The following is a 12713-nucleotide window of genomic DNA, read 5'->3' as shown; positions in this document are numbered from 1 at the left end:
AATGGGACTTTTCCTTAAATAAAGGAATAAAAAAATAAATTAATAAAAAAAAAAATGTGGACAGGGCCTTAAACAAGACCATAAACATTTCTTTTTATTTCTGTGGTTGTCTATCAAAGAATCTGACTAATGAATAGAGACTGAAGTGCCAGAATAAAGATTCGATTTAAAATTAAGTTTGGATTGTTTGGATACAAGCTGTTGACATTAGTTTTCTCCATAGTGTTTCTGGGCTCTCCCTTAGAGATAGGGTGAGGAGTCATCTAGAGAGGACTCAGAGTAGAGCCGCTGCTCCTCCATGTCGAGAGGAGCCAGCTGAGGTGGCTGGTTAGGATGCATCCTTGACGCCTCCCTGGTGAGGTGTCCTGGGTACGTCCCACCAGGAGGAGACCCAGAGGGAGACCCAGGACACCTTAGGATTCCCTCAGAGGAGCTGGCCCAAGTGGCCGGGGAGAGGGACGTCTTGGCCTCCCTACTGAATGGATGGATGGATGGATGGATGGATGGATGGATGGATGGATGGATGGATGGATGGATGGATGGATGGATGGATGGATGGATGGATGGATGGATGGATTAAATCAATATTAAAGCCACAAAAAAGTTTCTTTTTTGCTTTGATATCGTTTTAAAAACTTTGGGCTGGCTTGGGTACAAACTGTGCTAATATACTCGCTTTGCTGATATTGGTAATTTAATCCTTGCTAATCCTTGAAGTTGTTTTTAAATACAACTTCAAACAAGCCCAAGCAACATACAGAGAGGCATAATGCAACGCGAAACTGGAATTTTCAGCATAAACAGTTTTTTTGTTTAAATGTCTCTATCCTTGCTCTGATAAGTTACAAAATAGATAGATAGATAGATAGATAGATAGATTGATAGATAGATAGATAGATAGATAGATAGATAGATAGATAGATAGATAGATAGATAGATAGATAGATAGATAGATAGATAGATAGATAGATAGATAGATAGATAGATAGATAGATAGATAGATAGATAGATAGATAGATAGATAGATAGATAGATAGATAGATAGATAGATAGATAGATCGATCGATCGATCGATCGATCGATCGATCGATCGATCGATCACAAGAAACTTTTATTGATTAAGATGCACTTTCTGTTGGGGACTGAACAGTTTAAAGATGAAGGACAAAACAAAAGCAAAATAATCCTTTGTTTTTGTTTTTTCCACATCTGTGCATTGCAAACTAAACCATAATGCTAGATTTAATGCAAGTCCAGATTTTTGATGCCATTCTTAGTTTATTTCAGAGCTGGAGCTTCATGAGTTTTTTCTGTGAAGAGTCCTGCATAACTGGAGCTGTACAGCAGAGGACAAAGCAGTGAGGGAGATTAGCGTCCCCCGCCTGTCTGCTCATGCACACTCCCACCATGTAATACATTGAACACAATCAAACACTCACCCAATGTGACACACTGCAACGCCAAACACTCCTCTGAGGGAATGCTACTAAAACAAACCCTTAGCAGGGACTGCAGGGGCCAAAATAGAGCGGTGTAGGAGCTGGAGAAGCTGATTTGAAGGAGGCCAGAACTCATGGTGTTTATGCTGAGCAGTCAGTGAGTGTGAAACGCACGCAACACGATCCTCCTGTTTTCCTTACCCTGGCTAATCCGACAAAAATGACCAAGAAAGCAGATTCCCTAACAGAGAAACCTGCCACCTAGATATTTATCCTTACTAAGGCAAACATTAGGGCCTGGCAGGTTCTTTTCATAGGGTGAAATAAGTAGGTGTGAGACTTAGTTACATTTATTTAGGTGTGAAGTTTTAATTAAAAGAGAATAAAATCCTCCCCCCAAGCTAACTCAGCTCCCATATAACCTCAGCTTCTCAGGCTGAAATGAAAAGAGTCAGGGAAAATTGAAAATACACAAACAAATAGTTGGATACCTTTATTTGCTCAAGAAGCATGCATGGTGTGAAAGGTTCAGAAGGAACAGCCTAAGTTACAGACAATGTGCTCTGACACAGAGGGCGGCGTATCGCTTGCAGAGAAGTCTGTTCACCCTTAGCGGGTTGCTTCTCTTGACTCACCCATGCATGCCAGATCGCCCCTATCAACAGAGAAAGCTGGGCAGATCAAACACGTTCAACAAGACCACAGCACCATGCAGGCTTTTGGGAGATGGAGGAGCCCTTAAAGTAAACCTGATACTGTGGGCAAACCCCTATTTTAAATGCACTTTTCTCCTTAAGAGTTTACCCAGTCTTTTTGCTTTAGATTTTCCAGAATCCTGGTCACTGCTTAGTTTTTTTATCTTCAGCTCCCTTTTTCCAGCTTAGGACTGCTATAGGATTTAGGATTTATTTGATAAACTTTTACTATATTTGAAAGATCAGTATCTATAATTGAAACCAATCTTAACCACTGATCTTATCTACCTTTGCACAGGTCTGAAAATCAGTTACTCAATGTTCTAAACTTTACCTGAGAGCCTTATCTTGTGCATTTAAAACAGGTTTCTATTGCTTTACATATAATGCTCTTTTTTCATATAGCATTGAACATCAAAGGTTTATTAGGATCCTATAACAACTGTTATAAAGGATACTCAGACAGACTTTTAAATGGTTGGTTAATGGCCAGATAACTCAAAACTGTGATAATTGATTGATTGATTGATTGATTGATTGATTGATTGATTGATTGATTGATTGATTGATTGATTGATTGATTGATTGATTGATTGATTGATTGATTGATTGATTGATTGATTGATTGATTGACTTCATTGCTCTCTGTTAAATGTAAGCTCTGTGTTTAAAGGTAACGGTTTGTTTTCTTGAAAAGAAATCACTCGGGTCAAACTCTTTAAATAACAGTTCATAAAATGTATGTATTAAATAACCATGAAACATGACAACAGATTGTGATAGAAACTGTAATCTTACTCAGATCAGAGAAGTTGCTTAAGTTTACAGAAGGCAGCTGCTCAGTTCTCAGAAAGTGGCCCTGACAAACAGGTAGAGAAGCATTTCATACTTCAGCCTGCCACATCATCACATCATTACATCATACACATTTGCAGATGAGGAGACATCCAAGGCTCCAGCCTTAACAAAATATTACACTGTGTTCTAAGCTGAAGGACACCGCTCTCAATCCATTCCCAAATCTCTGCCACGTACAAAATGAAGATTATAACTGTATAAAGCCGAACCAAGGAACTGGCCTAACTAGATAAACTGCTGGGGAAACATCAGTTCAGACACACAAAAGGCAGCTAATAGTAAGGTGTAATAAACTCATACATCATTAATGATTATTATCCTAACATCTCACAGTGGAGTGGATTTACTTTTAAGAAAAAATGTGCATGGGATATATTCAGTATATACAGTGCTTCCACATATGACAGCTTACTTATTTATCTTTTTTTATAGCATTATACAGGAGTATTGCACATGGTGTTTACATGGGTATTTATATAGATGGATATTTATATAGATTGTTATTGCACTATATATAGAGAAACAGGCTTTTGCACAAGGTATCAAATAGTAATTGCACATTATAAATTGCACAAGTATTTGCTGTTGTAGTGTTGCATTGTAGAGTCTGATGGCAGCAGGGATAAATGACCTGCAGCAGCGCACCTTTTTACAAACAGGATGTAAAAGTCTTTCACTAAAGGAGCTGTTCAGCTCCTCTACAGTCTGGTGAAGACGGTGGAAGGTGTTGTCCAAGATGGATGTAAGCTTGGACAGCACCCTCCTCTCAGCCACTTCCTCCACTGAGTCCAGAAGCAGCCTTTCTCACCAGTTTGTTCAGTCTCTTTCTGTCCCGCTCTGCGCTGCCAGGAGCCCAGCAGACAACAGCGTAGAGTAGGGCTGATGCCACCACAGAGTCATACACTGAAAGAAGTGAAACATCCATTTAATTCGGTCAACTTAAAAGTTGATGTTTCAACTTAAAAAATGCATGTGTGGTTTGAAACCAATAATTTCTCTTTACCTGGAATTAAAAATCCCTTATCACAGAAACAATCAACAAAAACAATTATTTTCCAAGTAATTATCTACTTCAAGTGAAAGGTAATAGTGTCACTAGGCGTTTATCCTTCCACATGCTGTAACTCACGTGAATGTGACCTCATTACCTGACTAATTGAAAATAGGTGTGAGCAGCACGGCACCACCACAAGCAAGGCAGCTGTTTCAACTAATGCAGTCTGCTCAGTTTCAGAATAGCAAGATTATGATGGGCAGGCATTGTTAGCCTGACGTAGTCAGAATACAAGTCTGATGCTGCTCCATAAAGCTGTGATTATGTGTTTCGAACGAACCAGGAAAAAAAAAATGCCTCTGCACTCAATTGGATAGACCTACAACCAATAAGAGCAACGGAGTGCGTGACGTATGTTAAGCAACGCATAGTTGTTAACAAAAATCAAAGCGTGCAGTTGCACGCCTAGAATAAGAAGATGAGCCTTGATCGCGTTTCTGTGTTCCTCTTTTAAAATTAATTTGCAGAATCTACTCACCTCAACTCTCCAGCGGCAGCCATTGTTGTTGTCACCCAAGCGTGCTTTGGTGACGTGGTTGATTACGTTACTGTTGATCATCTGTCCATCATCGTATAAAGCCCGCCCTGACAATTTGATTGGCCCGCCAGATATTGTGCGAGCATACTCCCGCTACTATTAAGCAATGCCAGACCGAACTTCCCGACCTCAAACCTTGTGGGCGGGACTAAGTTCGGAATGGCACCCAGGCTAAGGCATTGTAGTCATCAAGAGAAATGGCTCTGTTATCATATGGAGACGATTGTACAAACTCAGAGGTACTTCAGCTTAGCTTTAAAAATAATAATAATAGGATCAAACTAATGATCTTTTAACAACTAAAGGTCAAGCTCTAAGTTATCATGAATTATAAATCCTGTCTGTGGTGAATATAGTTGGATCAGAATTATGTTTTTATTCTTTGAAATAAATACAGTTTTACATTTTTGTCACTACTTTATTCCAAATTACATTTATACTTGTATGTAATGGTACAGATTTCATTTTTTCCAAATATAAAAAATAGATTATAAAAAAGCACAAAACTTGTTTATGATCTGTTATAAGTTATAGTTTTACTTTGTATGAATGTAGTTTCTTTCTTTGGCTTAAGGTAAAAAAATATATTTCTAGTAAATCAAAATGTATAGTTTCAACCACATCAGAAACGTAATTTGAGACAAAGTAATAAATTAAGGTGTAACAAATTACAGTAATTTTTTTAAGCTGATCCAATGTATCTTTTTTTTTTTTTTCAGTGTAGAAGGTTTTAAGCAGGGACCTGCTTGCTCCAAAGGACCTCAGTCTCCTCAGGAGGTGGAAGTGGCTTTGGCCTTCTTATACAGAGCATCGATGTTATGAGTCAAGTCTAGTTTATTATTGACATGAACACCCAGGTATTTTAAACTCTCCACAGTTTCTATGTCCTGCCCCTGGATGTTCACAGGGGAGTGAGGTAAGGGTCTTCTCCTGAAGCCGATCACCATCTCTTTGGTCTTACGGGTGTTAAGACACAGGTGGTTATTTTCTCACCAGTAAACAAAGCTCATGATGACAGATCGATACTCCATCTGGTTCCCCTCAGAAACACAGCCTACACTGGCCGTGTCATCAGAGAACTTCTGGAGATGGCAGCTGTCCTTGTTGTAGAGGAAGTCCAAGGTGTAAAGGGTGAAGAGGAACGGAGACCGATTTAAATGTGAATGAAGTTAATAGTGCAACATCATTTTGAAAAAACTGTTAAAATAAATATATAAAGGTAAAAATAAAAATAGATCCAAGGGACCAATAAATTACAGTTCCTGTGCCAACCCATGCTTGGGAATGAGATGCCCATTAAAGAAGGCTGGTTTTAAGTCTGAAGAAGCATTTCTAAATTAATTCTGCCTTTAACATTCCTGGCAAGTATTTTAAAGTCTTAATGTTTTAATCCACCCTCAGAAAGTTCTTTCAGTCTATGGAAGAGAAGTAAACCCACAGCATCACAGATTCTCCACCGTATTTAAACATGGACATCAAGCTGTTTTTTTCAGACATCTATTTCATGGCTGTGTCATCTGCAACCAGTCCAAACCTCTCTCTATGTCTCTCTTCACCCCACTTACTATATTTAAGCAGGATAATGCACCATGTAAAAGAGTCAAGCTTTCTTTAACACATGACAGTAAGGCCTGTACTCCAATGGCCCAGACAAATAACCTTTGGGATGGGGTGGAACCGTAGATGTCCACCCATCTATTGTATATGCTTGTTGTTTGCAGGATCGCAGGGAAGCTAGCGCTTATCTCCCTGGACTATGTGCCTGTGCATATTGTGAATGTGCAGCTAACATGTCTGCAGTATCACTGAGGTACCCTATGTGGTCAATGTGGATTAAAACATTAGAAGAAGGTTTTTGACACTATAAAGAATTAGCAACATTATTTAAAGCCAAAAAGTCGTCCAACCTGTCGCTCAACCCAACAAACCGATTTATGGGTGTAATCCAACACTCCTAGAATAGCCAGACACATAAAAAAAAAAAATTCAGCTTTTTTAAAATGACTTTGAATCACAGTCTGGTTCATCCTTATGTAAATCCAGGCGACGCTGAAGCTTAAGCATCCTGATCCCAGTTCAAGGAGCAGCTTTATGAGACTGAGCATGTGTTGTGTTTACCAATCACCTCGGGAAACATGCAAAAAAAAGGAAAAAACCTAGGGCCTCATTTATGAGCTGGCTCCCTCATTACACCAAACCTCATTGTATGTATACCTTGTTTATAGCAATGCAGGTAGTAAAACTAAATGCCCCGTCCATCAGCTGTAATTGTCGTTGGGAGGGGGGAACCGTGTGAATGAATGAGCTCCCGTGGTCCCATGTGATAAACGTTCCAGACAACTTTTAATTAAAGCTGGTGTTGCTGTCTCGAGGTGAAGGGACTTTTGCATGTTGCAGTTTGAAAAAAAACACAACTAAACTGTTTCCAATGAGATTTTCTGTGCATATCTCTCCATAAAAGTGACAATATTTATTTTTTTCAACTTTTTATATTTGCTCTGGCCTTGCTACTTAGCGTATCAGCTTCAGAGGGGGTTTACTGTACAGCTTTATTACAGTCCTTTCAGATCCCCTTACATGTAATCCCATGGCTCGATTTCTGTCTGTGGCTCCGTCCTTGCCTCTGGTTATATCCCTGACAGATGTTCAGCACATGGAGAAGATAATGACTGTCACCCACCAGCTCTGTAAAAACTCGGGCCTATCATGTGTTACCTGGCTGTGTTCTCTGCATGAGAGGATGTTAAATTGTGTTTAGGCGCCACTCTCGCCCCTAAATCCAAGTGCTTCACACTCTCCAGCTCAACGGGGGAAACTGGGTGGGGGGTTGTGATCCAGTTTGTGGAGGGCACCCTGAAAAGATCTGGCCTAAACTTGAAAAGTTGAGTTAAAAAAACCTGGACAGAGAGCTGCATGGGTAGCTCAAACGTTGCTTTCTTTTCTGGAATAAAAAGCGAGAATAATTTCAATTTAAAAGCCAGAGTGCTTCAAAGAAAAAGCCCCCTGTCTCCTGCACAGTTCGCTCCTGGCTGATTGGAGTTTAACCAGTGTGTGTGTGTGTGTGTGTGTGCTTCTCCTGGCTCCTGTCTGCTTCCCCTGGATTGGACTCCTGTCGCCTTCACAGTGAAGGGCCACTCAACCTGGGTGGATATTCTTTCTTTCACATCTGCTACAAATTTACCAGAGGCAGAGCATTCAAAGGCTCCTTTATGGAGCCGTCAGCAGCCCTGTGACTGCTTCCTATAAGCCACACACACCTTGGCACACATACATACCAGGAGAGGACATTTACTATAAGCTTTCAATTAGGTTTATTTTAAATGCAATGTTTTCATCATGCAGTGCATAAATAAACACTTAAATTGTACATACATTTTCCTTCCCTCTTATTGTTGGATTATTTTTAGGTAATTCACATGTGTCCATTGCAGTGCATGACCCGGGATGTTCTCTGTGCATTGAGGTCCTGCACACATGCTCCATTGTGACAAGTTCTTTTAAATGGGGGTTTCCAAGTGGTCATTTCTAGGTGCTGAACTGATTTTGTGGAGCCGCAACTACAGTTCAAGAAGTATATTCATTTGGAACTACTGCCAGCACTGGTGGTTGATGCAGATAAAGGCTTTTTATCTCCAATTACATCAAAGTTATAGGCCTATAAAAGAATAACATTTTCTTAAAAATGGGAAATGTTGAATCAGCACAAAGGGCTGGATGCTTTTCTTTCAATATAGATAATGTGCAAAACATTTTTTGAATTTTGGAACCAAAACAAAAAGAACCTTTTTTTTTTTTGTTTGTTTGTTTTTTTTAAATTACACAACCAAATAGTAGTTTATTGCTAAGCCAGTTCTGGAGTTATTTAATCTTGTCTATTATGGCCAGAGGGACATCTCTTCTCAGAAGAATTGACCAGTACTATCTGTGTCAGAAAATCTGTTTTAAAGAATAAAGTTCTTTATTTTTCATGTTCTGATTTACAGCCAGCTTTGTTAGTAAAAAGAAAACGTACAACATTTAAATATCTCTGTTTCTGTATCAGCAGCGAAACAATAGGATATTTTTTTAAAGCATCATCTCAGTGTCATTTAGACTTTGACTAGGACATTCTAGTCATAAATAAACACATAAATATGTGTCAAAGTCAAAGTCTAAATGACACTGAGGCCATTAGAAAGAAATTATAGACAAAAATTGGTCAAAAGCTTCTATTATATCCATTCCATTCAATAGTTTAGCACTGTAATGTATTATTTTTTTTGTCTTATAAACTTCCAGTAAAGCAAAATTAAGTTTAAGGTTGTAAGACATTGTGAGGAGCACAGATAAGTTTGCAGGGAAATGTCTAAATAAATAACAATCATGCTCTGTGATGAATTGTTCTCTATGACTAAAGTGTCAGAACTATTTTCAAGCCCTATAATGCCGGATATACAGCAGAGGAACACCAAAAAGGCAGCGCTTTTGTGTAGAAGTAAGCACGAGCCTGCTTAACATTTGAAATCCCTGGTCTGACGGAGCAGTAAAACGAAGCCTTGGCATGAGTCATGAAAGGCCTCTGCCCACTTATTACATCTACAAGCTTGACTGCCTTTCATCTTCCCCGCAGCGCGCTCATCCGATTGTTGCTGCTGCCACATCAGGATCCCTGAGTTCAAAGGACTCTCCACGCACGTCTGAGGTTATTTTCTTCGCTCCTTCTCCTAAATTGCCTTTAACATGCCTCAGATTTGCACCTTCATGTATAGTCGGGTATTTATTGATAAGAAAGAAAGCTGCAAAAGCATTTACCTTCCTGATTTATCTGCTGTGAGCAGGCCAGATGTGTGTTTCCTGGCACTGATGGCTCTGCTTGGGCTATGCAGAGGGGGCGTGGGGGTATACTAGTGATATGTAAATGCTTTCCTGTTTGGAAGGAAAGATTCACACCAGTTCAGACGAGAACCGGTTTTTCCTTTGGGATGAGAGCTCTGAGTTCCCAGGAGAAGCATCCTCTGAACTCCTACGTTTCCCCTTACTTTGGTTATACTATCAAAGGGAAAGAACACACATAAAATAGGGGGAGAGGGCACTCTTTTGTGAATAATGCATTCATAATTGGTTATATTTGCACCTAAAGCACAACACACACAAAAATAGAGCAACTCACTACTTTGGCCAAACACTCTCTCAACCTTTGAGGCACCTAAACACCCTGTGAATGAATCTGTTACTTCTTTTCTCTTTGTTCTGGCAGCTTGTCAGGATATTTTTCCCCCTCCACTTGTCCTCATTTTCTGTGTGCATTCCTGCAGCTGCCAGCATGATAGACTATTGACTGAGCTCATTTTGAAACATGCCATGATATGACATAAATCGAGTTTACGCTCTAAGCTGAAGAACTGCCTTCATGTGAGCTGCAGAGACGACGACGCTGCCAGAAGAGTTTGAGCTGCGGAGTCATTTTTGTGTGACGGCACCAGTGGGAAATGTGACAAAAATGCAGCAAGTAAGACTTAAAGAGTCCTAGAGAGAAAAGTAAGTCAGGCTTAAAGCCTTGTGAAAATTTCAAACAATAAATAAAAAAAGATCCTTTATGTTTTCTGCCAGTTGTGGCTTGCTAACAATAATTTAGGCCTCAATCTGACAATTTGATGGGCTTTTAAAATGGATAAATAACATCTGGCATTCTAGGTTAGAAGGTTCAATTTATTGAAATTTATCCAGCTCACAATTACACACAACTCAGGACACAACAGAGGAATATATTTTCTTTCATTTTTACAAATAAAAACATAAATTTTAAATAAAGTCGAGCCCCATTTACTCAGGCTAGAGTCCAGTATAAACATTTTATCTGAAGCAATCAATTGTAAAAAGCATTGGCTCTACCTTACTCATCTAAAATAGGTCAAATTCAGCTATTTTCCATATTTATGCTGCTATGTGTTTAGGCTGCTGGAGGACATAAGGGCCATTTTCCATTTTCTGCTTCACTCTGTCCCTATTCTCCCATTCTGCACAATTTGGTAGTTCCACACATAACTATGTTTTTTATTCTTTTTCTCGGCGTAGTAGCTTAATCTGGCCTGTTCCTGTCCGGCTGTGACTTTGGCCTGTGAGTTTGGCCAATTATCCAGTGTACTAAATGTATATGCTCTCATTAATCCTCTGACATGAGACCTTGCTTGTACGGAGCCACCTGTGGAGCTAGTTAACAGTTACCTTTGGTAATCTGCTTCTTTTTCTTTGTCTACTTCTATCTCCCTGAACCCCAGTCGGTCTCGGCAGATGGTCGCTCACAGTGAGCCTCGTTTTCCTGGAGCTTTCTGTCGCTACGAGCCTGCTTGGGGTGAGGGATTGCTGAAGAGTCAAGACAAAAGCATGTCCTTCAATGACTCAATGCAATCAAATGGTTTTCTTTGATAGAAACGTTTAGCCAATCGGCCTGCATTCTCTGAAAGATGACGTACTATGAATTGGCGCTGTATGAATAAACTGAAATGAATTGAAATGTAATTCAAATCTGTATTTCCAGGTAATCTAATAGGGATCCTTTTAAGGGAATAATGATCCCCTTGAAAAAAAATCAGGACTTCTTTGGTCCTAAATGCTGGAAGAAACATGCACAGCGCAAAGTAACGCAACATATGTTTGGAAACTTTGAGGGTGTTTGGATTAAACTTCTTCCTCTTAAAAAAAAAAAAAGAAATCAAAGCCTAAAAGCTTAAAATGAAATCTAATCTAGCAGAAATAAACACGGAGAAAATCTGTGAAACCGAAACATGTATTAAGTATACAGCTGATCAGTGACGCTGCCGTCTGGGCAGTAATGGCCACCCATTTACTCAGCAGTCCATACAGTAGCTGGTGAAATGTTTCCGTCTGTGCTGCTTTGACAGATGGGCCAGCCCTGCCAAGGTCTGTGTCATCAGCCTGGCTGAGAGTCCAGGCTATTAATAAGCTGATCTTAAAGTCATTGTTGTCATTGCGTAACTCATTATCTTATGTGTGAGCTGTCTGTCTGTCTGCAAGTAAGGCCCACATCTTCATTTAGTAGGTTGCCTTTTATTCCCTAACCTCGCAGTGAGTGTTTGGTTTGAAGGGAAAAAAAATAAAAACGTTTGGTGTAAAGAAAATAACCTACAAGAGTAGAGCAGGAAAATACTTCTTACATGTTTTCCTATGTATTGAAGGGTTTATTAAAGTCTTTAAGGTTGAAGTGTCCTGAACACAGCTGTCTTCTTGCTAGATCTGTCCCTAATCAGAGGCTGTTTCCACCGACTTTTCACGCGCCTGACCTTTACTCTGATCCATCTCAGTCCTCCGCACCTGTCGGCAAATTACAGGCAGCTCAAAGCTGTCACCGCCTTCCTGACTGTGCTTCTCCTTGGACTTTCTCTTGCTCCAAACATCACTATTCTTACAATACAGATGCAGCTGTGAGTCCACATCTGGAAGCTTCCACCTAAGCAGATGCAGCACATTGTATTCAGCTATTCAGGACCGTGCTACAGGAGGGCCCAAAGTATGGGGCACTTAAGCGATTTTAGGGTCGTCCTTGATTGCAATTCAATTAATTAATTAATTAACTTTGTCAGCTTGATGTAGATACATATTTTTTTAAAAATGAAAAAAGTTCAGGTGCAATAATTTATTTTCATACCTCAGTCATGTTTTTTCTCTCTTAGTTTTTTTTTTTTGCGTAGGATTTTAGTAGGATTCACTGCAATCCAGTGAATCCTACTAAAGAGTAGAATTGGATGCAAAGACAGACACACACACAAAAAAACAGCCTTTCTTTTTAACCAAACCTGCAGAATTTTTCTTTTAAATCCAGAGGTGGATTTACTTGAGTAACTTTAAATTTAAATTAATTTTAATGTAAATTTAAAAGCAGTTTTACTGCACACTCCATACTTTTTACTTTTACTTGAGGGATATATTAGTAAAATCTTGCAACACTTGAGTAAAAGGTTTGGCTGTTTCACCCAGAGAGAGTAACCTCAATGAAATACAAATTTGTTTTTAACAGTATCTCTCTAGACAATGGCACACAGCTAACGTTTGTCAAAATGAGAGTTCCTCTTTTTGAGCCCAATTTACTTTATAGCAGGTGAACCTACTGTTATATTTGGAGGTCAGGCTTA

This window comes from Cyprinodon tularosa, unplaced genomic scaffold (assembly GCF_016077235.1).
Source record: "Cyprinodon tularosa strain WSP-4 unplaced genomic scaffold, ASM1607723v1 ctg69, whole genome shotgun sequence".
Taxonomy (NCBI): domain Eukaryota; kingdom Metazoa; phylum Chordata; class Actinopteri; order Cyprinodontiformes; family Cyprinodontidae; genus Cyprinodon; species Cyprinodon tularosa.
Note: the sequence above shows the minus strand (reverse complement) of the source record.